At 59.4% G+C, this 23974-nt stretch overlaps 1 protein-coding gene and 1 long non-coding RNA gene across 7 annotated transcripts in view; one reads left to right on the plus strand and one right to left on the minus strand.

The window, feature by feature from the left end:
- Positions 1-23974, plus strand: part of GSE1 (Gse1 coiled-coil protein) — a 394967-nt gene that overhangs the window by 167638 nt on the left and 203355 nt on the right. The window lies entirely within an intron of this gene.
- LOC112442264 (uncharacterized) lies at positions 4123-6769 on the minus strand. Its single transcript, XR_003030295.2, has 3 exons — positions 6633-6769; positions 5077-5235; positions 4123-4456 (listed from the first exon to the last, which is right to left on the minus strand). It is a non-coding gene; the product is annotated as an uncharacterized lncRNA (long non-coding RNA).

Below are 23974 nucleotides of genomic sequence, written 5' to 3' on the forward strand. Positions count from 1 at the left end.
GGCAGGTCTTCCCAACTGAAGGGGCAGACCCCCCCGGCCCCGAGGACACCCAGAAGGGGGTCACTTTGCAGGCCTGTCCAGGGCTCCCTGTGGCCATGCGACAGCGGTCCCTTCACTCAAGGCCTCTGGGACAGGTCCGGGTTGACAGGATGCCTGCGTGGAGACCACCCCCATCCCCTGCTCTGTTCAGACAGGGTGACTGCAGGTGGAACCCTCCACACGCCTCCTCGCCCTTGTCCAGTTGAGCAGTGTGGCCCATGGAGACTAAGAACAGCAGCGGGCACCCTGGCCGCCCTCCTGGGATGTTCCGTAGCCTACTAGGGGGGCAGAAAGGAGGGAGTGTGGTGAGCGGGCCCTGATGGTGAGGCTCCAGTGCATGTGAGCCAGATTCTCATCACACCAGGAAGGGAAACCGACGCACCAAGGTTTGGCAACCCCCAGGCCATCACGAGCAGGGTCCTCGCCCAGCCCCTCCACTGTCCAAGCTCCAGACAGTTTGAGAGGGGATGCTCTGAGCCCCTTGAGGATGCAGGAGGCCTGCCGGGGCGGCCCCCAATCCTGTCTGACAGCTGTGGTCTCTGGGGGTGCCCTTTCCGGTCCAGGACTTGGCAGGTTCAGCATGAAAGCTGCCCGGGCCTTCAGGGAGGAGGGTGTTGGCTCTCCTGGCACCCGAGGGCCCCGCCTCCAGGCCCCGCTGAGTCCCACCCCTGCAGGTTTAGAATCACCCCTTCCCAGCTCTTGGCCTCCTCCCCGAACCCAGCGCAGGCGAGCCCCAACACCACCCCTGACTTCCTGTGGCCCCTTCTTTCCTGGGCCTGCGAGGGGACCTTTGCCCTTGCTTCCCTCCCACCCCTGCTGCCTGGAGCATCCAGGCCCCACGCTCTGTGGGACTGGCTTCCCTTGCCCTTCAGGCATCTGCTTCAGTGTCACCTCCTCCATGAGGCCCTTCTGGATCATCCGACCTGATCACCTTAACCCCTCATTCTCATATACATTGATGGTCTTTCTTCCTCATCCTTGGCACTAATCACCCCAAACTGTCTTATTCATTGATTTCCATGGTTTTTAGTGTCTGCCTTGGCTATCGTGAGAGCTCCTGCGTCTCTTTTGTTCCTCCATGTGTCCCCAGAATGGGGGGAGAGTGCTTGGTGCGTAGTACGTGCTCAGCTAAAATACCGAGTTGCACAAATGCGTGGATGGAAGGACAGACAGGTGGATGAGCGGATAGGAGGCATGCAGGGAGGGTGTTCGGGTGGATGGACAGGCCGCAGGTGGGAGGAAGGAAAGCAGAGAGGAAGGCAGGCTTCTTCCTTCCTCTGACCCAGGTTTGCCCGCGGACGGGGGACAGCAGGGAGTGGCTGGTGGCTCTATTAGCGGCTCCGTTTTAGTGGCTGGGCTGTGATAAGCTGAGAGGGAAAGTGGGTTAGAGGGAGCGTCTCCAGGCAATGGCACAGGTGTGTGATGGATTCTAAACGGTGGAGAAAGTCTCCCTAATGTCGAGGGTCCTCTCAGGACTTACGGGTTGGCCATCTGATCAAGACGGGGACCTCGGTCCTGAGGCCAGCCAGGTCTGAGCCCCCACGCTGGGGAGAGAGGAGCCCGCCTGTAGCTGTGCGACTGAGCGGAGCCTCTCTGAGAAGCGGCTGGGCTTATCCCAGGGTGGGCAGTTGGGGCTGCAGAGTAGAGCAGGAAGACCCTGCATCAGATTTGCATGGCCGCTCAGAGCTCCTTGAGGGATGCTGTCTCTGGTCCCCTTCTGCGCCCCACCCACCCTTTGTCACTGTCCTGTGGGCCCTGAACTGGGGAGGGGGCGCCCTGCTCTGCTGGCTGAGCCTCCGGGGTCTTCCCTTCTGCGCCCCTAAGAAGAATCCCGACAAAGCACGGAGCTCTTCCATCTGAAGCCACTACTGTGTGAGCCCCTGAGCCCTCCCACACCACGGGGGAGGCGTGGCTGTGGCCCCCGTCTCGAGAGGCGCCAACTGAGTCCCAGAACGCAGCATCACTCTCGAGCAGCCGCGTGGTGGGTAGCCCCGAGCTTAGCGCTCTGTGTGGCCCGGGGTGCTGAGGCTCACAGACCCCACCCAGAGAGCCGAGCCCCTTACCCCTTTTATCCAAGAGGCCATGGAGGCAGGGCAGAGGCCCCAAGGAGGGACAGAGAATAAATCACCAGCTGCAGTTGGGATGAGCTCAGGTGCGTTCTCAGATCAGGCTGGGGGAGCCCTGTTCTTGCGTGTCCCCGGGGCCCAGGGCTGCTGCTGGAGCCTAGGAGGTGCTCAGTAAATCATAGTGCTTGTAGCTTTGTGAGGTCTCAGGTACAACCCGGCCAAGGCAGGAGGATGCGCTCAAGTGACCGAGGGGAGGCGCCCAGCAGGACAGGCGTCTCTTTACAGCAACGTCAGGGTCGATTCCCACCAAGCGGGGGAACCTGGGGCCAGGTGGACAGGCGGGCCCAGGAGCCCCCCTTGAGCCCTAATTCCAAGAGTCCGCTTTGTGTCCCACCATGTAACAGTATGATAGCTTAGGGTCAAGCTTTGGTCCCATAACTTGTTGGAAGACGTTTCAGAACAATAAAGGTGTCTGGCTTTATATCTGCTCGTATTTCATCCTTGCTTCAGCCTCTCTGCTTACCCGCCTTGGATTTACTGTGCGAACATTTTAAACGGGTTGAGATTTGATGCCCGCGTTCCTGGCCGTGCCTGTCCCCTCCCGCCCACCCTGGGGCGGGGGTGGGGTGGCTGGCCTCCGCCTGCTGAAATATTTACCTCCCGGCTCCTCTGACAGCCTGAGCTGTCTCTGGAAGCAAAGGTGATTGGCCGGCGGGTGTTACGACATTACACCCTGTGTCTGCACTCCCCTGATGCCGGCAGAATGATAAGGCGGGTGGGGATTGATAGCCCGGCCTCACCGCGGGTGCCCCCGGAGTTGACAGAACAAGGGCGCCAGCCTCCCCGGCTCGGGCTGCATAAACGGCCTGATGCTGTCAGCCCTCCAGGTCCCCGCGGCTGTCAGCCCCGCGCCCTCCAGAAGGGGCCAGGACCGAGCGGACAAACCCGCCGCCGCGCTGCCCGGGATTTAGTGGTTCTGGGCGGCGTGCTGAGTTTGGGTTTGTGAATGTGCCGTGCACACACGGCCACCCGAGGAGACAGGCCGTTTTATCCCTTTTGTCAGTGGAAGAGACTGAGGCTCAGAGATAAAGCGACTTCTCACTGTACTCAGGTCCCCGGGGCAGTCATCACAAAGGACCACAAACTGGGCAACTTAAAACAACAGAAACGGATCCTCCTGCAGTCCCGGAGGCCAGACGTCCAAGATCGAGGCGTGGGCAGGGCCTTGGTCCCCCAGGGCGGGTCCCTCCGTGTCTCTTCCAGCTTCGGGGGGTTCCGGCCACCCCTGGCACCCCGTGGCTCACAGCCACATCACTCTCTCCCTGTCGCTCCTTTCACGTGGCCGTCTCCCCCTCTGTGTCCACGTGCTCCTCCTCACGTGAGGACACCAGGCACTAGATGAGGGCCCACACGAGGCTCATTTTAACGTGGTCATACCTGCAGAGACCCTCTTTCCATAAGGACTCACACTCATAGTCTCCAGGTGGACGTGACCGTGGGGGGACATGTTCACCCCAGTACTCTTGCCCGGGATGCCCATAGTGGGTGCTGCTGGGGCCCTGCCCGCACCTCTCCCGCCTGCCCTGGTGGTCCCCAGCAGAGACGGAGCCCCTGTAATGATTTAAGGTCTTAGCTGCCACTCCAAGCAGGGGGTTGGCATCCCACCAAAGAACAGACGTGTCGCTGATAAAGCCCCCCTCCTTCTGTCCTTCCTGGGGACCCTTCTGTCCCCGAGTCCCCAGAGGCCCACTCAGCGTGGTCCTTCCCCTGCTTCCCAGCCTCTCTCTCCCCACTTCCCGAAGCCCCTCACAAATAAACCCCTTGCCCGTGAATCAATCCTTGTCTCAGGCTCTGCTTCGGGGAACACAAATGAAGATAATACAAATAGTTAAAATAACAGAATAGCCAACATGAGTATCGTTGACTCTGTCTGAGGCAGTTAGTTAATACATCTAATGCCTACAGCAGGCCCCCGGGTGGGGCTGCCTGATTCAGAAAGGAAAGCAAAACAGGGCGCTGGGTTAGATTTCAACTTGAGATAAAGAATTACACTTTTGTATAAGTATATCCCAGAGTCCCTTGGACTGCAAGGAGATCCAACCAGTCCATCCTAAAGGAAATCAGTCCTGAATATTCATTGGAAGGACTGATGCTGATGCTGAAGCTCCAATACTTTGGCCACCTGATGCGAAGAGCCGACTCAATGGAAGAGACCCTGATGCTGGGAAAGATTGAAGGCAGGAGGAGAAGGGGACGACAGAGGATGAGATGGTTGGATGGCATCACTGACCCGATGGACATGAGTGTGAGCAAGCTGCAGGAGTTGGTGATGGACAGGGAGGCCTGATGTGCTGCAGAGGGGGGCGCAAAGAGTCAGACACGACGACTGAGTGGCTGAACTGACCAATCCCATGTCATGGGTCTCCCAGGTGGCTCAGTGGTAAAGAATCCACCTGCTTTTGCAGGAGAAGCGGGTTCGATCCCTGGGTCAGGAAGATCCCTGGGAAGGAAATGGCAACCCACTCCAGTATTCTTGCCTGGGAAATCCCGTGGACAGAGGAGCCTGGCGGACTACAAGGAATGGAAGGGATGCTAATGAGTATGGGACCATGGCATCCGTGCCCAGAAGATAGCAACCGGCTCCAGCGCGCTGAGCTTTCTAGGAGTCCTGGTTCAGAACCAGGCCGTCCCCCAGTCTGGTGGCCCAGCCTGAGCCCAAGGGTTTGTGGTCAGCCCTTCACCCCCACCCCATCCTGCCAGCCCGGGCAGGTGGGCCTCATCGCCGCCAGGGGGCAGCAGGGGCCTGGCCACCACTCCAGCCCTGCAGTCCATACCCAGGTCCCCCGGGACAGAGCTGGGCTTGGGGAACTCCGGTCTTGGGGGGCGGTGGGTGCTGGTCTGCTGGCGTCAGTGTAATGGGCCCCTCCCCCAGGGCACAGTCCCTCAACCCCCGATGCCTCTCCTTACCTACCCGGGAGTGAAGGAATGAATGAAAGTCTGTGTCACAGGGCCGCACGTTGCTGCTGGCTGTGGGGTTCTGATTGTTGAGTGTGCTCTCAGGTGGCCCAGGAAGGTTCCCGCCCTACCTGCTGCTCACAAACATCTGTGAGGGTGGAAGCCGGCGAGGGGGCTGCGGGAGAGGAGAGGAAAGAGGTCAAGGCCTGAGAAATTAAATGTTCATCAACGTAGGCCCGTGCTCACAAAGTAGGGCAGAGCCATTAGCACTCATTAAAATTTAATACCTGTCTGTGCTCCGCGGCCCCGTTGGACACTGCTCTAATGATGGGTGGAGAGGGAGAATTCTCAAATAATCGTGGAGGCTGGGTACTTGCTTTCCTCATGTTAATGTGGAGAGGACGGGCTGGCTTTGAGCTTCACCTTCAAGCTAGTGGTTTGGTGGGTCCCTGGGCAATTGAGTCCCCTGCATCTGTTCTTATATTGTGGCTGGTCTTGTCCTGGAAGGTCTCTGCCCCTCCTCCCCTCTGCTGTTCACCCCAAGCTTCCAGGCCCTGCCAGGGGGAGCCAGGCATGGGCTTCCCCTCTGAAGGTCTCTGGGGGAGTTGGCATTAGTTCATTTGTCTTCCTTGGGAAGGCGTCCCCTCCTCCTTCCCCCAGACCATCTTTTCCTGCAGCCAAGTGAACCTTCCCTGTCCCATTGGAAGCATGCCTCCAGGAAGCATGTCTTCCTCGGCGCTGTGAACACCCTCCATGCCAGCCCCAGCTCCCTGGGCACACGGTTTCTGTTCTCAGCATGGGCCGGGCCAAGTGCTCTAGAAACTCAACAAGGGGCCCGACTGGAAGCATCCCTGGAAGACTCCCTGGAGGAGGAGGCGCTAAAGTCCTGGGAGGACGTATATGAGAATTAGACCAGTGTAAGGAGGCAGCTGGCCATTCTCAGTTGGGGAGCGTGAGCTTGTAGGAAGGGCGGGAGGTTGGGCACCTTGAAAAAGGGAGGCTGATGTCAGGCCCTGGCCAGGTGGGAGGTGAGCAGGAGGGAGGGTGTGGGGCAAAGTGGGACAGGGCCTGAGAAGGGAGGGCCCGTGCCAGGCGAAGAGTGTGGACCCCGCCCTGAACCCCTGGTCCAAGAAGGCAATGGAGCAGGCCCAGAAAAAGCTAAAGCCTGTGGCAGCCAGGGCTTCAGGGCAGTGTGGACTGCGGAGTGTCTTACAGAGGAACTAAGGGAAGAAACCAAGATCACCGCGTCCCTACTGTGCACCAGGCTCTCCCCACGCGAGGGGCAGCATGAGTCTCCCATTTTACAGGTGTGCAAACTGAGGCAGCGCCAGGGCCCGGTCAGCCCAAGGGTGGAGCAGGAAGATGCAGAGGGGCGTCTCGGAGCCTGCAGGTCCGGCCTGGCTGGACACAGGTTGGCACATCCACCAGCCGGAGACACCTCCCAGGGGCCAGTGCCGAGCTCTTGTGGCTCCGGCTTTGGGCCGGGCACGCTGCCCAGCCCTCACCGCATCAGCTCCCAGCATCCCTTCCCACCAGGGCTCCCAAGAAAACCCTTCACATGTTTTGACTCACCCTTAATAAATGCGCCTTCCATCTGTCACCTCCGCCCTCCCTGCCCACACTCTCCCGGGGCCTGCCCAGAGCAGCTCCTAAATCATCCAGCCTGCCTCCGCCTGGCCCCCCGCTGCCCTCCCCCCGTGCCCCGCCCCCCCCACCGCCATGCAGCCTCAGCCCCTCGCCAGCCTGACTGCAAGCAGAGCACGCCCAGAATAGATTAGGAGGGAGGGGAAACCTCAAACGTCCAGGCCCTGCAGAAGAGGCGCCTGGGGAGTCCTTCAGGACTCAGGGCCGCCCCAGACCAGACCCGGGACCCCTGGCCTGGGGCCTGGGGGGTGCTGGTGGGCTGTCCCCAGGCTTCTTTTTGTCCACTGAGCTCCCTCCAGGGGCTCTGGGGTTTTCCTCCTTTTTTGCCCCGGCTTTCTTCCTCTAGAATGTTCGCTCAGGTGCCATTAGAGCCATTGAACACATCCTCTCAGCCTGAGGCAGCCGCCCCCAGCCTCAGTCTGCCTCGCTCATTCAACAGCTCATGGTCCTCATCGGAAAACCCACTCAGATCCTGCGGGAGGAAGGTGGGGTGTGAACCTCCGTCCCTCCTGTTCCCCAGCCACCCCCAAGCGCCTGCGGGCCGGGGGTGGGGGAGCAGATAAGAGTGACAAAGTGCAGCTTCTTCTGGGCCAGCTCAGGCCCTGGGCTGTGGGGTGGGGAGGGGAGGGGAGGGCTTGAGAGTGGGCGGCGTATCTTGTCTCAAGAGACAGGAAATATCCGGCCACAGGCCCTAACACAGACAGGTCCCGGCTTGAACTCCAGAACAGAGCCGGTTATCTGCCCCTGTGATGCAAAAGCTCCCCTCCGCCACCCAGCACCCTCTCCCAGTTCCCCGTGGGAGGAGCCGCCACCCCGGGGCGCCTGGCAGAGCTGGCCGTGGTCTGCCAACGCCTTCCGACGCCAGGCCGCTGCCAGAGGTGGGCTGCCCACCACCAGGCGCCGGCGGAGGAAATCCGTTGGCTCAGGGCCCGGCGGGTCCCTCCTCTCCTTGACGTGGGGGTACAGGGCGCTCGGCTGTGCACCCTTCAGGGCGCCCAGGGCGTGTCCGAGTCCTCTCAAGAGCTGGGAATGAACATCCGGGGGCTGCCCAAGTGGACCGGGCCCCTTGGAGGTCACAGGCCTGGTGGGACTGGGACCCAGGGTGTGTCAGAGGAGGTCACATCTGGAAGGCCTTAGTGCTGGGGGCGGCGGGGCCCTGCGAGCAGGCCCTGCTTCCTGTCTGTGTGGGAGACGGACTGCCCCCTCTAGGGAGCCTGAGACCTCACGAGGCTTGGGGCCACGGGACGAGGGAGACCCCGGGAGGGACGGAGTGGGGGTGGGTGGGAGAAGGGGCGAAGGGGGTGGCTCCGTCCTGCCGGCGAGGCTGGGAGAGGGAGGGTGCAGGGGAGATATGGAGTGGACGGGAGAGGGGAGAAACCGACACCGCCCCACAACTCGTGGTCCTCCATGAAGTCCAGCAGGGAGCAAGGGAAGAGGTGAGGCTTGGTTTCCCCCACCCGGGGCTGGGGTCCAAATGCCTTTGCTCAGGCCCTTGGCAAAGGGCAGGTTTTTGCCCCCTTTCAGGCTCAGAGAGGCAAAGTGCTGGACCCAGAGCCACACAGCAAAGCTCACCGGCCCTAGACATGTGGCCCTCGGCACACACACTCTCCCTCCCTCCCTCCCTCCCTCCCTCCCTCCCTCCCTCCCTCCCTCCCTCCTCTCTCTCTCTCTCTCTCTCTCTCTCTCTCTCTCTCTCTCTCTCTCTCTCTCTCGCCTGTGTCCACCGTCTGCTGTGAGCCCTGTGCTGCCCTCACCCTCCAGGCAGGTGCCTGGCACTGGGGTCCCCTTGCACTGTCCCAGCCTGGAGCGTGTGGTCTCTGATGACCGAGGCTTGGGAACAGGCTGGTTCTGAAGCCATCATGGCCAAATTCTCAAGCTTCCAAAGTCACCTTCCGGGCAGAAAGCCTGGGTTTCTGACTCAGCCCAGCCTCCCCAGAGCTCCAGGCAGCGCGGGTGGCCCCGCCTGCTGGCCGAGCCGCCATCTGGCCGCCCAAGGACACCCAGCAGCCTCCACCTCGGTTCTCTTTGCTGCTGCTTCTCTGGGGACCTGCTGGCCTCAAGCTTCGGGCCTGAAATGACGTGGGAAGGGGCTCCCGTCCTGAGGTCTGATTTTAATTTGGGCATCTCCCCTGAAACCCTCTGCCAGCGGCTCTCAGAAGGAGGCGTGTGGCTTCCAGGAGCAAAGGAGCCCCAGGAAGCTGGGGCCACCCCTTTTCATCACAGTTCCAAAACCCTGCAGCCCACATTCCACCTTGCAGACCCACTCATTCAGAATCTCAGGGTGGGAGGGTCCAGGGATCCATGTGTTTTTAAGACTTCCGGTGACCCTGTGTGCCCCCAGAGGAGAAGCCCCTTGTAGAGGTACCTCGCTCTGCCTTCTGGAGTCTGTGGGGTTCAGACCCCAATAAGTGCTGATCTCGTTCTCTACCTCGGTGTTCACATCTGCGAAGTGGGCCTGATAATAGTGCCGACTCCACGGACGGGCTTGGGGATTGAACGAGTTAAGGCGTGTGAAGAACTGGGGTGCCTGCTGGGAAAGCAGGGTGGGGTGTTAGGAATACCATTCTGTAACAGATGGAGGGACCCAGGCAGACCCAAGAGCTCGGTCCCACCCCAGTCAGGAGGCAGGGGCTTGGAGGTAGCCGGCCTGTACCCCATCCCAAATGCATCACTGTCTGTCTTCGGTGAAGCGGCTGTTCCCCTTGGCGTGTCTGCAGCGTGGGGACCTGTCTGCCCCCTGTGGCCGTGGCAGGAATAGGGGTGACCTGTGTGACCACTGCCATGCCACTGGCACTAAATTCCAGATCTCAGGCAAATCGCTGTGCGACCTGGCGCCTCAGTGTCTCCAGCTGTAAAATGGCACCACGGGCTAGAAGAGAGGGGCCTGCGGTTCGGATGTCAGAGCTCACGGGGGACCCAAAGCTCACAGCCCGTGCCGGGTTCCTGAACCAATGGACAGTGTCCCTTTCTGGCCATTTGGCCTGCTCAGGGAGACTGTGTGCACGTGTGGAGGTGTGCTTAGGCGTACAGTGGGGGGTGACAGCAGCATGGAGCTTTTTACTCCTGTGTGTGTGCTGAGCACCTGCTGTGTGCTGAGCCCCTGGGCGCAGGGGCTACCCCTGTCAGCAGACAGCCGGGGCCACACCCTCATGGGTACAGTTTCCAGGCTCAGCCCCCAGCCCTGCCCCCCTCAGTGATGGCTAGAGGTCATTTCCAGCCAGGGACAGACCCCCCCACCCCACCCAGTCCCAGGGGCTCTGCCTGGACAGTGCAGCTGAATGCGAGGCATGCCAAGTCATACCCTCCCTGTGGCCACTCTAACACCTGCACCCTCACAGCCAAGCCAGCATCTTGAATAATTAATGCACGTTCTTCAAAAGTCAAGAAAAAATACGAATTATCCACCAAAGCTTCAGCCAGCCCTCCCCACTATGACGAGATTTTGAGATCACCAAAGATAAGGGAAAACAAGGTGTGTGTGGCTGTGTGTCTTGTCTGTGTGGTTACATCTTTGCATGGTTGTGTGTGTGTGTGTTAGGTGTATCTATGTGTGTCTGTGTGGTTACATCTTTGTGTGTGGTTGTGTGTGTGTGTGTGTAGGTGTATCTTCATGTGTCTGTGTGGTTACATCTGTGCATGTGGTTGTGTGTGTGTGTGTGTTAGGTATATCTACACGTGTCTGTGTGGTTACATCTTTGTATGTGGCTAGAGGAAATGACCTCTAGCCATCACTGGTGTGTGTGTGTGTGTTAGGTGTATCTTCATGTGTCTGTGTGGTACGTCTTTGTGTGTGGTTGTGTGTGTGTGTGTGTTAAGTGTGTCTACGTGTGTCTGTGTGGTTACATCTTTGTGTGTGGTTGTGTGTGTGTGTGTGTTAGGTGTATCTACGTGTGTCTGTGTGGTTACGTCTTTGTATGTGGTTGTGTGTGTGTGTGTGTGTGTGTTAGGTGTATCTACGTGTGTCTGTGTGGTTACATCTTTGTATGTGGTTGTGTGTGTGTGTGTTAAGTGTATCTACGTGTGTCTGTGTGGTTACACCTTTGTGTGTGGTTGTGTGTGTGTGTGTGTGTAGGTGTATCTTCATGTGTCTGTGGTTGTCTGTCTTCGTCTGTGTGTGCATGATTGTGTATATCTGTGTGTCTCTTTGTGTTTATGTGTTTGTGTGTCTTAGTGTGTGATTGTGTACGTGTGTCTGATTGCATATGTCTGGGTATGTCTGTCTGTGTGTATTCCATGTGGTGTGTGTATGTGATGTGTATGTGTCTGTACCTTTGCATTTTGTATGATTATGTGTATGTCTGTGTATGATTGTGGGTGCATGTCTGTGTGTGTCTGGGAAGGGGGTGCGGCAGAGACCTGGCTCTGACCATGCAAATATATGTTTGTATGAGCGGCTGAGCCTGAGGTTTGGTTTGAATATGCAGAGCACATGGGTGTGGACCCTTGACCCTGCACCCTGAGTGACCCCAGAAATCTGCCCGAAGATCAAGTCCAAACCTTGAAAGACTGAATGGAGGAAGTGGCGCCCAGGACCCCAGCGTCAGCTCTGAGCAGCCCTCCCGTGGCCCCTCAAAGGGGGTGCAGTCTCTGGGGGCCAAGGGACCCTGCCCAGGCAGGAGAGGGAGTGAGGCGGATGGCATGCATTATTCAGCAGCTCCTGATTTCACATTATTCTCCCTGATACTTTTACAACCTGTCAGTAAATAAAAAGATTCTACATTATTTATAGAAATGGCGCCGAATTGGCCGTGAGGATTTAGGAGTGCTATTATTAGGGAGTCCTTGGGGTCATTGGAAGGGGCGGGGCGGGTGGAGAGGCTGCTGCCCAGACCACAGGGGGCCTGGTTTGGTTGGTTGGCCCCCAGGGGGCCCGCGGCTGCCATCACTGGGACGCCTCCGCAGAGCCATGCCAGGCGAGTGAGCTGGCCCAGGGGCAGGCGGCACCTCCTCAGCTGGCCCAGGATCTCTGGGGGAGGCTGTGGCCAGCCCGGCCAGCTGTGGCCCCTCGAGGGCTGGCCTCGCGCTGGGCAGCCGCCTGCGGCCACGAGGTGATGGCAGGGGACCTCCCAGGTTGGATGAGGGAAGGGGTGGTGTGGTGGGGGCACCTGGAGGCTGGTGCTGAGCGAGACGCTGGGAGTGTGCAAGAGGCTCTCATTACAGAGTGTTTATGGAGCACCTACTTGTACGCAAGGGGCTGCGGAGTGTTGAGGCCTGGGTGCGCTTCCCGGGGATGTGCAGCATTTAGCCTGATCCTTTGTCCTCAAACCAACAGGCCATGAGTCCGGTCAGGTTGGGAAATGGCGTTGCAGACGGTTCAGGCCAACTGAGCACGCACGTCCTGGTCTAATGCCCCACACTGCCTGGTCCCCTTGTGGACACCGCGTCTTGCCCTGCCCTGCCTGGGGCGCTTCCCCAGGGGCGTCCGTACCTCCTATTCTAGGCTTTAGCCTTTAGCAGGTGTGTGGGGCTGCCTGGCAGCCACCCTCCCAACAAAAACATAATTCTCAGCCTGGGTGCCACCAGCTCCCTACCAGGATACTTTAACTTTGCACTCTCCACCTGGATGGTGGTCTACATGTAACTGAGCACATTCTGGTTACCGGATGACCACCCTTTAACTGAGCATTTCCAGGGACTCGGGGCACACATCTGTGTGCAGTCACGTCTGCATAGAACTTCCCTGGGGACAGCGGTGAGTGCCACCCGCCAGGCCTCTCAAACTGGAGCCTGGCACATTAAGAGCACCCACTGAGGGAACCACTTTCTCACAAGCCCTGCATTCCCCAGATTTGAGGACTGTTGGCCCAGAGAGGGCAAGAATCCTGTGCCATTTGTCTGGAAGCCTAGCCTGCAGCACACGTTAAGTGCCCTGTGGTGTCTGGCATTGAGTGGGTTAAGAGTTATCCGTCCTTAGGAACCTTGCTGCCCACGGAGGAGGCAGGATGAGCCAGCGGATGCTGAGCCTGGCATTTGATCTATCCCTGGGGCCATGGCGTTCTCTGAACTGAACCCAGCGATGCCGGGGAGGCCCAGGGGAGCAGAGACTTGGATGGGATGGAGTCGATCAGAGAATCTGGCCATGAAGGGGAGACTGGAGTGGACCTAGGAGGAGTGGAGCCTCTTGTAGGTGACAGAGAGCAACCTCGCAGCTGAGAATGAGCTCACAGGGCCCGTCATGGTGTGATGGAGAGTCAGGGCCAGGCTGAGCTACAAGAGCTGAGGTTGGAGGAAGGATCTTGGGTAAGAAGCAGGGCTCTGCCAGCTCAGCTGAGTGTGGGCTGCGAAAGCACAAGCCAGTGCTTCCCAGAGGAGGTGCCCCAGGCCTGTCTGGCTGGGTGCATCAGCTATCCATGGCCGCATAACAAATTACCCCCAAACCTGGCGGCTCCCAGCAGCATCTATTATCTCCCAGTGCCGGTGGTCAGGAATCTGGGTGCAGCCCAGCTGGATCTCCTGCTTCAGGGGCCCTCACAGGCTGTGATCCAGGGTGGGCCAGGGCTGCCATCTCATCTGAGGGCTCACTGGGGGAGGACCCACTCACAGCTACTGGCAGGATTCAGGTCTTTGAGGACCGTTGACAAAGGGCCTCAATCCCTGGATGGAGGTTGGCTGGACGCCTCCCTCAATTCCTTGCCATATGGCCCTCTCCCACATGGCCGCTCACAACATGCTTTGTCAAAGTGAGTAAAGCAAGAAGGCAAGAAAGTGCCGGGGAGGGAGGGAACCAGCATCTTCTAAACAAATCTCACGAGTGACATGCCATGTCTTCTGCCGTATCCCGCTGGTTGGAGGACAGTGGTGCTGGGCAGCGCCCCTTACCCACCCTGTGCACTAGTGCGTCCTGGAGTGGAGGCGCTGACCCCTCGGGAGCCCTCTGCCCTAAATTAAGGGGCAGCCCACGGGAAGGCAAGGTTGAATTTCACCTTGTAGTGGGACCGAGAAAGATGGAGCTGGCCCGACCCACAGACCCTGGGGGCTGTGTCCTGACCCATACCTGGGTTTGTGCCCCTCCCACGCCTCACCCCGCAGACATGGAGGGGATACCAGAACCGGAGCCTCCCGCTCCCCACACACAGCTGGCTGCTGCTCTGGGGCAGGACCATTGCTCAGCCAAAGCTTCAGGCACCACCACCCCCCCGCCCGACCCCATGCATACTGTTGTCTCATCAGACCTCATGTATAAGACACAAGTTGAAAGATGAGAGAATTCCTCTTGTGGTTAGGACACTACACTTCCACCGCAGTGAGCACGGGTTGCATCCTTGGTCAGGGAGGTAAGATCCCACTAGCTGAGCAGCAGCGAGGTTTAAGAAAAAAAAAAAAGACAGAATGATGAAGGGTTTAAAGGCAGCAAGCAGAGGGCATTGAATTCCAAGCACTCGCCCTCTGGAACATGGGGCCTTCTGAGTGCCCCAGGGCCACCGAAACAAATGATCACAAACTCTGCAGTTCAAACAGGGCGTTTATCCTCCCGTCGTCGTCCTGAAAGTCCAGAATCGGTATCGGGGGCTGAAATCAAGGTGTGGGCAGCGCCGCGCCCCCTCTGGAGGCCTGAGGGGGATCTGTTGTGGTCTCTGCCGGCCTCCGCGGCGGCCGGCGGCCTTGGGCTGTGGCCGCGTCGCGCCCACCTTGAGGGCCAGCCTCTCCACAGCACGCTGTGCTATGGCTCTGCATGGCCCTCCGCTCTCTGGATGGCAAGCTCCGTCTGCCCCCTGCCTGGGAGAATGCCTGCGGTTGCACTCAGGGCCCACCTGGGTAACCCAGGTTCCCCTGCACTCAGAGCCTAACCCTCATCCCGCCAGCAGAGACGCCTCCTTCTGGTGTGCTGTGTGCATTATGCAGTAACATGAGGGCAGGCACATCTTTGGGGGCCAGCCCTGCCCCAGCCCTGTGCCACTCTGCAGGCCACACACGCTCCCGATGCCACCCTGCTGCTTGTTCGGTGACAGCCCATAAAGCCGAGCCTTTGATCCACATGTACGATGTCAGATTCTGCTCGTGGAGGGCCTGGCTTCTGGAAGGTTCCATGCTGCCGCCAGGAACCCACAGGGAACACCTCTCCAAGCCCCAGCTGTTCTGCTCGCCTCATGGCTGACCCATGGGGTCAGAGCGCTTATTCTCATTTCAAAGCCTGTGTGTTTCTAACATGCCCTGCCAACCCAGCCTGACAGTTGGCGGCTGTCACATGTCAGTGGGATCCATGGAGTCGCTGGGTCCCTGGCCCCCCAGGAGTGCTGACCCAGGAGTGCACAGCCAGGCCTGGGAACCTGCATTGTGGCAAGCATTGCAGAGACGCCGCTCCACCCAGATGAGAGCCCCCTAAAGGTGAAGCTGCAGCAGAGAGACAGGCTGCCTCCCGTGTCCCCAAAGAGAGCATGTTGCTGGTAGCAGCTGGGGTGTGGGAATCAAGGCACCCATAGAGGGCTGTGGGACCGGGGTGGTGAGTCCCCAGGAGAAAGGCCAGCGCCCTGAGATGTTGCTGAGGATACCGGGATCGATGCCGCCCCTTCCCCAGCTATTGCTCCCAGGGTCAGGGGCCTTCAGCCCCGTTGAGCTGAGAGCACCGTCTTTAATCGCGAGCATCAGGGACTCTAGGGTGGTGGGCCACCTTGGGTCCCAGGCGTCTACAAACCTCACGAGCCTGTGTCAGTCCAGTCGTTTTTAGCCCACGTTTCTCAGAACATGTATACTTACATGTTACATCCATGCACCACTGTCCTAGCAGGCTGTGCACCTTACAAAATTGACTCCAGAATTGCAATTCTGAAAGGGTTCAGAGAACCCTAGGAGTTACTCTCAGAGCTTCGTGGAGGCTGCACGCATTTGCATATCCGTGGCGGGCCCTCACATTCGAAACCACTGTGGTATGGAGGAGGGGATCAGTTAGATGCAGGGCAGGGTGCAGGGCGTTTATGGGACTCACGTAAGACAAGCAGGCCCTTCCACATGGCAAGACACATTTCAGGAACCATGTCACTTGCCAGTGAGCGGTACAGACGCACGTTTCTCAAACTCCCGTGTGTCTGCAGCTCACGGGATGAATTTTCCGTTTTACCTCATTACCCAAACGCTACGTGCACATGCGTGCCCTCGAAACAGTGTTTGGGCGACTCGTGTTCCCTGTCCTGTTGAGTGCCAGAGAAGAAAGATTCTCACCCCCTCCATAGAATGCGTTCACGACTCCTTCTTGGGTCTCAGCTCGCAGTCTGAACAAGAAAGGTGTGAGAGTCGGTGCCACGGAGCTTCCGAGAAGGGAATAGATGGTCATAGACTAGAGACACAGAGAAACGATGTTAGCAGGGGTGGATTTTATACTTGGGGATCCTGGCTTCTCAGCTGGTGGTCTTCCTGTGTCCTCTCCGTGTCCTCACAGGACCTAGAACATAGAAGGGCTGAGTGCAGTATTAACAACGGATGGATAGATGGACAGATGGCTACATAATGAACCCATCATGACACTAGCAGGCTCCAGGTGCCAGAGGTGTCCTGATGCTACAGACCCACATCCTAGAGCTGAAGCGCCTGTAACCCAGGCCAGGAAGTAACTGGGTCCCCTTCTCACCCCCAGCCCCCTCGCAGGCAGACAGCCACCACCCCGCCAGCCACGTCCCCAGCAGACCCGTCTACCACAGCCGGCCTCTGTTGACCCCTGTGAGTGGGATCTGCTGATTGAAAGAAGGTTCATTCCCTTTGCGGTTGACAAGCCTGCAGAAGAGCCCCGGGGGTGAGGGGTGGGGGGCGAGGCCCCCGCCGGCCTCCAGAACTCAACGGCTTGTCCCCCTGTCCTGAAGGTGCTTGCTGCCAGCCCGGCACTGACAGTTTTATCGGCAGGCGGGCCTGCTAGAAGGATTGTAGGCTATTTACAGTGTTGAGGCCATGGCTTTGCACGGAGACAGTTAACATAAATTCACATGATGGATCCGTTATCACTTCATTGAACTTCTGGCGGACCCATCGAAGGCCGAGCGATAACACACTGTTTCCCGGGTTTGCACAGCCCTGGGATACATTAAATACACTTTATTTATGGCTCACCATCGCGGCACTGTGGGCAGGAGAATGCAGCTTTTGCAACTATCGTCTAATTTTATGATGAGCATTAAAGCTGGGCCTATAATTTGCACCTTTTTATTCATTAGACAGTGGTGCAGCCATAAGTCAAAAAGGCCCAGGGATTTAGATGCCGATCCAGAAGATAAACTATTGACAAGCCAGATGTATTTTTACATTAGAGCGCCTTTACAATAGTTTATGTTGAGAGTGGAATATAAATTGCATTATTAAATATGAACCGCTCTTGGAACCAGTGCTCGCCAGCGAGAGGAGTTGGTGGGGGGCGGTGCTCCGAACCGGGAGCTGGGAGGGGCCGCCTAATTTCTCAAGGTTGAATGTGTGATTCTGCTCTGTTCGGAGTCCCAAGTGGGAGCAAGTGGCGTGATGGGATGTGAGCAGTGGGCTCAGTCGGACCCGCCTCTGAGCAAGGTGAGGTCCGGGGGTACCCGTACAGTCCGGCTGCCCCCAGGAAAGAGGGCTCAGTCAGCTGCCTGGTCAGACACGCCCACTCACTCCCTGGCGGGGTGTGGAGGAGTGGTCCCGGGACAGTGGTGATGGAGGGTCCTCGGCTGACCTGCAGGACACCCAGCAAACCCTTTGCTGGGTGTTTTCCCACCACCATGCAGAGTGTGGCAGGAATTTGAGGGCCTGGTACATAGACTCCTAGGAGATCACTAATTTCCTGGTCTTGCGTTGACGTGGAGGCCGCTCAGCGCTCTTCAGCATCGCTGCCACTGACATTCGGGGCTGGACCATTCTCTGTGGTGGGGCTGTCCTGAGCACGGTAGGACCTTGAACCACATTCTCAAGCTGTGACCCACGAGCTGCCCTCCGCACCTGCTCCCCTAGGTGCAACAACCCCAAAACGTCTCCAGGCCTCACCAGCCGTCCCCTGGTGGTGAAACGGCCCCTGGTGGAAGCTGTCAGGCGCCCCACATCAGGAGCCCTGAGGTCACGCTCCAGCTCAGCCGCTGGCCACCCCGGTGGTTTATTTTGACTTTCCTGGCCTCTGTGTTTTCACCAGCGGGAGGATGGAATCTGAGCGGTGGATTTCTGACTTGCTCTGCTTACCCTCCTGTGTGGTTCTAGAAGGGCTGGCACGGGTGTGTGTGGACAGCCGCAGGCATCCCCCGTTGCTGCTGGTTTGGTGTCTCTGCGTTGGGGCCTGCAGCCCTCTTCTCCATCTGCCACCCACAATGGCCCCGGCCGCTGCAGCTGTCCTACAGTCAGGGGGCATTCCTTGGACAGAAGGCTGGATCCTGAGTGCACGGGGAAGGGACAAGCCTCCGGGTCCCAGATGTTCGTCAGCGTCCAGCATGGCTGGACGGCGGTTCTCTGACTCCAGCAGCATCAGTACCCCTGGAGGGTGTGTAACATCTGCAGTGCTGGGCTGTCTCAGCACTTCTGACTCAGTGAGGCTGGGTGGGGCCAAGACTGCATTTCCGGCAAGTTCCCTGGCGACCTTGATGCTGCAGGTCTAGGGCCCGCAGATAGAATCACTGGGCTCGAGGAAGGCAGGGAGGGGTGTGGGGGTTACTCTGGGGCTGCTGGGAAGCAGGTTTGGTGCAGAGTCACAGAAGTGGGGCTAAAAGGCTGACGGCTACAGGACCTGGGGACCCAGGGCCAGCCCAGGGGCACCCTTGACCACCGGCTCCCTCAGAGGCGACGATCCAGCTCCCGGCTGCCTTTCCCGCACGCTGCTCATCTCGTCTCTCAGTCTCTGGACACGATGGACTGCCCATCTCCCTCCTGGCTACCCATCCAAATCAGCACTTAGCACAAACCCCACCTCCTCCAGGAAGCCCTCTCTTGATTGCCCCAGCTTCCCAGCACAGAGAAGCCACTGCCATCTGTGGGGTGTGGTGACAGGCACCGTCAAGAGGCGGTCCAGAGCTGAGAGGATACACAGCCCGCTATGTCATCCCTTCCAGGCTCCACCCCAGGGCCCGCCGGGCCTCTGTGTGGGGAACAAAGGAAACCAAGACAGAAGCAGGGGCACTGGGGGGTTGTCGCAACAGTCGAGGCAAAGACGTGACGGCTCCTGGGCACAGGGTGGTGCTTTGGAGGGGGTGCTCGGCTTCCGCGTACACTTGGAACGCAGAGCTGTCGGGATTTGCTGGTGGCTCAGAGGAGGGAGAGACAGAGGACTCAAGAACATCTCCAAGTCTGTGACTTGAGGGACTGGGAGGCTGGCGTTGCCAGGAGGAACGGGTCTGGGGAGTGGAGCCGGAGCTCCGTTCTGGCCACGTTGAGAGATGCTTAGACACCAAGTGGAGATCCAGTTGGCAGTTGGGTATTTGAGTCTGCAGCTACGCACACAGCACCCTTGGTGCACAGATGGTGTGTGAAGCCGGGAGCCTGGGGGAGGCACCTTGGGAGGGAGCGGTGGTGGGGAGCCCTGGGTCTGGAGCTTGCTGACAGCTGAGGGTTGCTGGCTTGGTCACTGCAGGGACCGCAGCGAGGGTGCAGGGCACTGCCCTAAGGGTGGGTGCTGAGACCACCAGGGACCCCCATCTAGAGTTGGGGGGCAGAGTTTAAGAGTCCACCAGCCTTTCCCTTGGCTTGGTGCAGTGCTCCCCAGCCCTGCATACTTGTTCACATCAAGGGACTCTGAAACACCTCCGATGCCCGGCCCCACCCCCAGGGATCCTGATGCAAGCGGCTGGATGGGGCTCGTGCAGGGCTTCCCAGGGGGCGCTAGTGGTAAAGGACCCGCTTGCCAGTGTGGGTTCTGTCTCTGGGTCGGGAGAATCCCCGGGAGGAGGGCATGGCAACCCACTCCAGTATTCTTGCCTGGAGAGTCCCATGGACAGAGGCGCCTGGCGGGCTGCGGTCCATAGGGGTCCCACAGAGTCGGACATGACTGAGTGACTGAGCACACACGTAGCCAGGGGCAGAGAGCCGCTGCTCTGGGAGGGCCAGAGACGTGGAGTGCTGGTCCAGCATCTTAGCCCCCAGAAGGCCCCTCTGAGACCCAGCTGGGACTGTCTGATCACTCCTTCTGCCACCAGGTATCATGAGTCTGTGAAGTGCCCAGGTCTGTGTTAGGGGCTGGGATGCTGACCTGAACAAGACAAGCCCCTTGCCCTCCTGGTGTCTCGAAGAGTCTGGCGGGTACCTCGGCAGACACTAAACAGCATGCTCATCACAGTGGCTGGAATAAGCACAGGGAGCACGGAGCCTTGCCTGAAATCAAGGAGGGCTTCCTGAGGGTGGTGATGCTTGAGCTGGGCTTTGAAGGCAGAAGAAGTTCCCTCCGTGGAAAATGGGAGAAGGGCCTTCCAGACAGAGGGAACAGTGGGGTGGGCTTGGAGACTGAAACAGTGTGGACGTGGGGCCATGCGGGCAGAGCTCCCCGTGGCTTGGACAGAAGATAAGGGACCAACGGCAGGGCAGCAGGGGCCTCTGGGGCCAGCGAGTGCTAAAGTGTGCCGACTGGCCTGGGGCCTGAGTCCCTGCTGAACGCAGGGCTGTGCTGGGTTTGGTAGTGGCCCCCCAAACGCATTGTCCGCCTGGAACTTCAACCTGTGACCTTCACCAGGAAGAGGGTCTTTGCCAGCAGTTAAGATACGGTGATACAGGACTAGGGTGGAACTTCAATCCAAGACCAGGGTGCCTATAGGAAGGTTTTGGGAAGGGACCAGGGTGTCCAGCAGCCACAGGAAGCTGGAAGAGGCAGGAAGGATCACCGCCCGCCCCTGGCCCAGGGCCTCCGGAGAGGTGAACTCAGAACCGTGAGGGAGTGAATTCTGGGTTTTGTAAGGGTTCTTTGTTCCAGCAGCCGCAGGACACTCCTAGGGGACCACACAGGTTTTGATTCTCACCTCGCATCCTCCCAAAGGAAAGCAGGGGAGGCCCCGAGAGGCCCAGGCGGCTCCGGGGCTGAGGCTCCACACCCTGCTCTCTGGCCCCACCGGGCCTGCCCACCCTCTGGGTCTCACCCGGTCATGCCTCCCCTCGCTGGCCGAGTGGACCCCCAGTGACAGTGACAGAAGCAGGCGGGCCCCTGGTACAGACTGGGTACACCTGCCAGTCCCCTGAGGCTCAGGGGTGATCAGTCCGTGCTGGCCCTGGGATGAGCGGGCTGAGGCAGGTGGCTTCCTGAAGGCATGAGAGGGGGGTTAAGGGCCTCCCGGGCCCCGGGGCGGGGGTAGGTGGGGCGTGTGGTGGGGGGCGCACCAGCTGCAATGCCAGGGGCTTCCCTAAGGGGCACCACCTGGATGCCGCCTGTACTGCTCAGGCCGAGTCACCTGAGCCCCGGGGCTTCAGTCTCCTCCCCTGTGAAATAGGAACAAGAACAGGACCTACCCAAGGGAGGTAGGACTGGCGTGCAATCTGCAGCATTTAGAGCAGCGCCCGGCGGGCAGTGAGCCCCGTAGACGGGAAGCCAGGCCATGGGGGTGCAGGCGGAGGCCCTGGTCTCTCCTGAACCAGGTCCCCTGGTGGCCTGGACTCAGGATGGAGGTGTCCAGGGGTCTCTCTGGCCCGGGGCCCAGAGCATGGGAGGATGGGGCCCAGGACATCCTGCAGGGTAACCTCTTTCCGGCCCCTGTCCCGGTTCCCCATACCTCTCTCCGTCTCACCCCTCCCGCAAAAGAGCACAGCCAACAGGGTATTGACTACACACCCCGCTGAGCGAGCTGAGGCAGAGAGGGGCTGAGGACGCCCGGCTGGCCCGGCGGGGCACCCTGTATGGTATCTCATTTAGTCCTCACTTGTGACGCAGGGTATGTGTGACTCTCCCCACCGTACACCCGGTGACCCTTAGCCCACGGGCGCTCCTGGGCCCAGCTCTCGAAGATAGCAGGGTGTCAAGCCGGGTCTCCAGCAGCCGGACCCCAGCCAGCTCATCACTTATTCATTCGACAAACGGCTGGCCAACTACTTTCTGACAGGCAGAGAGAAGGCAGGTTTCCTAACTGCCACTGTTTCTGCAGGCCTGTCCTTGTGAACCGCCTCCATGGGTGTATGTGTGTGTGTGTGTGTGTGTGTGTGTCTGTGTGTGTGTGTTCTTATCCCACCCGCTTCACCAGAGGCAGAGCCGTGGCAGTAGCTGTATTTCCATCCTTAACATTTCCTTTAGGAGTGGCCTCCCAGAGGCCCTGACTCCAGGGCTTTCTTCCTAGAGGAATGGATACTAGTTGACATTCGTTGACGCATCTTCTGGGCCAGGCCCTGCTCTGTTTCTTTCCGCGTGTTATTGGCTCAGTCCGCGCACCACCCCACCAGGCAGGCATTTATCGTCATCCCAGGACCTCCTTCCTGAACCCCTCCAGGGACAGCCTTCCGGGGTGGCCTTGGTAAATGCACAGAACTGACCGTTCATTTCTATGAGGATGACCTACCGAGGAAGCTGGAACCCAGGCGGCCCATCTGTGGACCCCTAAGCCTAGCTGTCCCCCGGGGCGCGTCTGAGGTCCAGGCCACCCCCCACATCCCCCCCCCACCCCCTGCCTCCAGGCCTGTGACGCAGCAGCGGCTTCTCTAATGGGTTAAGTGACTCTGCTCCAGACACAGTCCCGTTTACATTATCAGCATGAATAAAAGATGAATTCCGCCAGGGTGGCTGGCAGGGTCCTCCCACAGGCACGCAGGCTCCAGGCAAGACTGACAGTAAGAGGCTTCTCAGGAAGGAGCCGGGGGTGCCCCTGCAGAGTCGCTAAATGAGGGATGTCAGCTTCCTCCCTGGGCGGGGCCGGGGGGTGGGGGTCCCTGGGCCAGGGTGGGAGGGTGGAGCAGGGAGCGCTTGTCTGGGGGTCTCGGCCGTGGCGCACGCAGTGCCTGGCACTGTCCTGGCCAGAAACGGGGCACACAAGGTACCTGCCCTCACGAGGGATGTGTGTGCTCAGTCACTCAGTCATGTCTGACACTTTGTGACCCCAGGGACTGTAGCCTGGCTGCCAGGCTCCTCTGTCCATGGGATTCTCCAGGCAAGAATACTGGACAGGGTTGCCATTTCCTTCTCCAGGGAATCTTCCCAACCCAGGAATCAAACCCGCATCTCCTGCATTGGCAGGCAGATTCTTTACCCCTGTATCACGAAATGGAGTGGATAGAAGTAAACATGTACTGCAGTGAATACGTGATCCCAGGCCGGGTGTGATAAGCTCTTGAACACAGTCAAGCAGGGGGAGGGGAGGGAAGGGACAGGCGGAGCTCTGGTTGCAGGAGGTGACCTTCCAGCCTGAAGGGGGTGAGGAGGAAGTGTCCCAGGCAGGTGCGAACGCCCTCAGGTGGTGCACGCTTGGGCGCTCAAGGCTGGAGCTGGGGTAGAGGGGAGTGGGGCTGGTCACGCAGGGCCTCGGCGGCCACCCCTCAGAGTTCCAGCTCCTCTGCTGAGCAGGGCAGCAGGGAGCTCCTGAGTCCCCCCAAGGTTGGAGCACTGTGGCCCTGGGGTCGCGCTTGGTGAACTCTGGCAAATGGGCTTTGGAGGAGGGGCTGCTGGAGCCTGTAGGCTGCTCGTTAACCAGGTCTAGCTGCTCTGGGCTCCATCGGGGCGGGGCAGGACAGGGCACCCTGCTCACCCGCTCAGTGGCTTTATCTTGGCAACAGATTGCACAAACCCCCGAGCTAATATTGAACTTGCCAGGATTTTAAATAGCAGCTGTAAACACCACTGCTCCCAGCCCCTGGCCCTGTGATCCCTGCCAGAGGCGGGCATTCAGGTGCGGCTGGCCCCAGGCACCGCCTGGGCAAACACACAGAGGACAGCAGGGCGGAGTCGGTTACCAGGAACCAGAATCCTAATCATCTGACCCGCGCCTGAGGGTCCATGTCCGTAGGAGCTGGAAGTGACCAGAAGGGACTCTCCTCTGCAGAAAGGGACAAAGGTCCCAGCCTATCTTGAGAGCCATCTCCAACCCTCCATGGACATCATCCCTCATGCAAAGCCAGGCTCCATCCTCCCGAAGTCCCTGATCCCACAGGCCCAGTGCTGGGGTTGGGCCACCTGGGGGATGCCCAGCCAGCCTGCACCCCTGCGCAGGGGTTCCAGACCTGGGCCGCTGCTCCTGGAGTGCGGGCACCTTCTGCTGAGCCTCAAACTCCTGGGGCTTTTCTGAAACCACCCCTGGGCAGAGTCCCACCTGCTGGGAGTTCCCACTCATCAGTCTGGAGTGGCCGGGCCTTCGCACATGTTCCTGGGGGTGGCTGTGCCCTGAGCTCTGCGGCTCCCTGAGTGGATTCTATGAGGGGCTGGGGGTTGGGAGGGGCTTGGA

Source organism: Bos taurus, chromosome 18 (assembly GCF_002263795.3).
Source record: "Bos taurus isolate L1 Dominette 01449 registration number 42190680 breed Hereford chromosome 18, ARS-UCD2.0, whole genome shotgun sequence".
In the NCBI taxonomy this organism is placed as follows: domain Eukaryota; kingdom Metazoa; phylum Chordata; class Mammalia; order Artiodactyla; family Bovidae; genus Bos; species Bos taurus.